This window comes from Artibeus jamaicensis, unplaced genomic scaffold (assembly GCF_021234435.1).
Source record: "Artibeus jamaicensis isolate MK-2021 breed Jamaican fruit bat unplaced genomic scaffold, CSHL_Jam_final contig_402, whole genome shotgun sequence".
NCBI classification, from domain to species: Eukaryota; Metazoa; Chordata; class Mammalia; order Chiroptera; family Phyllostomidae; genus Artibeus; species Artibeus jamaicensis.
In genome coordinates, this window is record NW_026521818.1 from 5,102,532 (window position 1) to 5,106,630 (window position 4,099).

Here is a 4,099-nt window from a genome sequence, read left to right on the forward strand (position 1 = left end):
CCCCCAAGGCTGAATGAGTGACCTTTGGACTATAAGCCACTAAGGAGACAAAGCTTATCTCCCTGGCAGGAACGCCACTTTTGCTCCTTTTTTCATAACTGGCCCCCAAAGATTGATCAGTTCGCCAATGACAGGTAAGATTCCCCAAGGGGGGAACCACCTAAGACAGGCATGATCATGTGGAGGCCCCGGGGGAGGACTTTGGGGACTATGAAGAAAGGGAGTGATGGACCCTCGCCCCTTGGCTTTCATGAAGCCTGATTCCCCTGAGTCCTCAAGAAGTCTCCAAAAATTCCTTGGCTATCTGTTTCCTCTGCCTGACTTAAGCCCGAAAGAATGACAGAGGGTGGTGCAGCCCTGTGCTGGAAAGGGTGGGCTCCCCAGGTGATCAGGCCTGAGAAAGGATATGTAAAATCCTGTGAAGCCTGCTTTGATAAGAGTGCTCTTGGTTAAATGATAAAGGTCCGAGCAGGAAATGAGTTTGTTTCCCAAAGATTTGTAGCCTTTTAGCTGATAGACCCTGACTCAGAAGAAGCCCTAATAGTTCTTTGTATGCTATCTACTGTTTGATCCTTACTGCCTGACAATGCTTAATTAGCTGTACCTGTATTCCTGTGCAAATTAAACCCAATAAAAGCCTGTCTAGGCAAGGGTCAATGGACTCTCCCCTTGAGACGGTGGCCAAACAGCTCTGAGGCACTCCCCACTTGAGGGAGTAGTCATGTGGTCCCTTTTCTTCCACAGCACTTGGTATTCCGTGTGAATTTGTCTCACGTCTCATCCATGATGCCACAGGCACCGAGAGCTGGTGTATACATCACCTCCATACCCCTCTTTTTAAATGCTGGAAAGAATTACATTTGAATTTCTGTGTTATGAGTTTCACAAACTAGTTTGAATCTACATACTCTGGACCATTTCAACATCATTACTTTAGAAAGATTTTTGGAGAGATATAGAATGACAGAACTTTGATAGTGCTCTAGAGCTGCTGAATTGATGCTATGAACAGATTTAGTAATCTAGAAAGATATGTATGACTGTATCCCTAATGGAATCCATTCTATTGGTTTTTTCTAAGACAAATTTTCCTCTTAGCAAGAAAAAAAAAACACTTTATTTTAGAACAATTAGAAAATTTTAAGTAAAAAATAATAAAATTCATGCCAACATACACCCAGACCTAATAATTTTAATGCTTTGGCATATATATTTTTATTGTGTGCATATCTTTATTATTATTTTTACAAAGGTAAAATCATATGATGGATAATGTTTTCAATTTAACATGAACATTTCACTTGTCATTTAATATCTATTTCTGATTTGATCTTTAAACAGGCTGACTCTAGTCCTTCTCACTTAATTCACCATCACTCTAGATCAAATCACTACTACCTTTTGCCTCAGCAGCTTGCAATGGCCTGCTTAGCATAGGAGCCTTTCTCCTTTGCTCCACTGAGAAGTCAGGTTGATCCTTTTAAAGCATCATTAAGATCACCTTACTCTCCTGTTGAACAAAGAAAATTACTAAATTCTTGTCCATCATCTGCAAGGCCCTGCAAAATGTGGCCCCTGCCCTCCTTTGACCTCTCAGTGAGCCCCCTGTCACTGGCTACGTAGTTCGTTATTATGACTCTTGCTTGGTTCTGCCTTGGAAATTCTTCTCTTAGATATTTATATGTGGCTCATTCCCTCACTTTATTTAGGTCTGTTTGAAGATCACTTCCTCAGCGAGGACTTCCTTGACCACCCTATCTAAAAACTCTGCCTCTACAACTGATTTTTAAATATATAATGTATGTCATTATATATTTCTTTCTTTCTTCTTCTACTCGGAACACAGAGTTTTATTATGAAGTGTCTTTTAAGAGATTTAAGTGTTCTACCTACCACAGCGAGCATTTACTTATCCTCAAAGCAAATATCTTCTAAGATATGAAGGTATTTATTTTATTTGGATCTTATACTTAAACTTATTAAAACTTACAAAGCCTGAAGTAAGCAGGCAACAAGTCAATAAAATTGCTACTTAGAATTCTAAGATTTCCACATGGTATTATTGACTATACAATGCAAAAATACTGTAAGTGTTGAAGTGGGATTATCTCTAAAAGTTACAGTAGTGTGACCAAACAAATGATCACACGCTATAGAAGACTACAGAATATGAGTAAGTGTAGAAAGTTGTTCTCCAGGACTTGAAAAGTTATTTGACTCATAATTTTAAGGAGCAGGAGATAAAGTAAGTATGGATTAGTAGGCTTTATGTGTAGATTAAAAAATTCTAATTAGACAACCACGGATTGATGATTCTCTCCTTCTCTTTCTCCCTGCTTTCCCTTCTCTAAAAATAAACAAATAAATTCTTTTAAAATTCTAATTAAATATCTTAAAACTATTTCAGATCTTTATTTGGTATTGGAAAGGCGATAAAACTATCATAAACTACTTCTGTTCGTCACAAAAATTCAAATATGACAGATTTACACAATCCATTGGGAAAAATCTAGAAACATTATTTTTATCTGAGCAAGTAAGTTTCTACAAAGGCTCTCCAAAGTCTTCACTAGAAGTGCCACACTCTGCAAGGAGATGCTTGAGTTCTTCAACACATCGCTCACCTATTTCATGTGCATTCTGTCTCAGTGCAAACTGTATAGACTTTTCTAATAAAGGATCTTTTTTCAGTCAGAATTTTCACAACCATCCTTAACGTTTCACAGTCTTGTTGGTAAACCTGTTCAATCTCTTTTGTGTTTGATGCTATTGCTTTAGAGCAGTGATTTTCAACCGGTGTGCTGCAGCAGGCACTTAGGTGTGATACACGAATGTTTAAAACACTCAACACCTGACTATTTATTCAGGGACACTGACCTCTTCTCCCTCAGATTGTTAAATTTAAAAAATGACAACATCCAACACAACAATACCCATACAGTGTGAGTGAATCAAAATTATATGCAATTAGACCTATTTTTGATCAGCAAAAAATAAATTTTTTGGTGTGCCACAGAATTTTAGTAATTAGTTTATGTGTGCCATGAGATGAGAAAAGTTGAAAATCACTGCTTTAGAGCTACTGTTTGACTGTCTTCAAATACTTCTATGCCATCTATTGCACTTGACTCAGGTTCTCCTGGCTGGTCAATGAACAGAGGTGCTGTGAATCCTGCCTCGCACTCAGAAATTTCAGGTAATTTCACATTCATCTGCCTTGTCTATCTTTTCAGCAGCCTCAGCAAGTTCCTCTTCAGTTAGCCTACTGTGTTTGTCTGACACCTTTGATTAAGGAACTGTTGAAAAACTTTAGGGTGAAGTGACCCTTGATGTTTTTGAAGAATGAACAGATCTCTCTTTACTTCTGTCTTGAACTGATGGAAAGAGTAAGTTTTGCTTTTTTTCTGGAGAGTAGCTCCTACTACTGACACTGGAGCCAGATCTACCTACAGGTGAGTCTCTGAAAAAAAGGAGTTTTTCTTCAATGAGGAGACTGGTCTCTTATATAAAGGGAAACATAGAAACCTTTTCTTCTAACGTCATCTCTCATGTCACTGCATTCAGGCTGACAACTTCCAGAATGATCATCTCTTATCCACTTACAGCTAGATTCCTCTCCTCTGTGAAGTGGACCACATCTTTGATCGTGAGAAAAACTACAGCCCTTGTCCTAGTCTCAGGAATCAACATGACCGTAATATCTATTGTAGCTTCGCCAGGTCTGCCTAGCAGTGATGGTTTCCTTGGCACAATATTAACTTCTCTGTGATAGCCATCCCTCGGGTGACCTGAAGGAGGTGCAAATTCTCTTGGAAGCCTTTCATAGTCATATCGTCCCTCAGAGCACATTTCTTCTCTTCTGTAAGCCACAATCTGGGCCATGGGGAGACCTTGTAAATGTGGTAGTTAGATTGTTACTGTTCTCCAGGCAAGGTAATACATGCTATTTTGTGACATTGTGTTATGTTCGTTTCAATAAATCAACAAACAACACTTGCTAGCAAGGATCTGAAGAAAGGGGAACCCTTTTGCACTGTTGGTGGGAATGCAGACTGGTGTAGTCACTGTGGAAAGCAGTATGGAGCTACCTCAAAACACT

General features: G+C 38.9%; 1 pseudogene; it reads right to left on the reverse strand.

Annotated features, from left to right (window-relative positions):
• Positions 1-2,544: 2,544 nt before the first annotated feature.
• Positions 2,545-3,864, reverse strand: LOC119065125 (periphilin-1-like; annotated as a pseudogene).
• Positions 3,865-4,099: the final 235 nt, after the last annotated feature.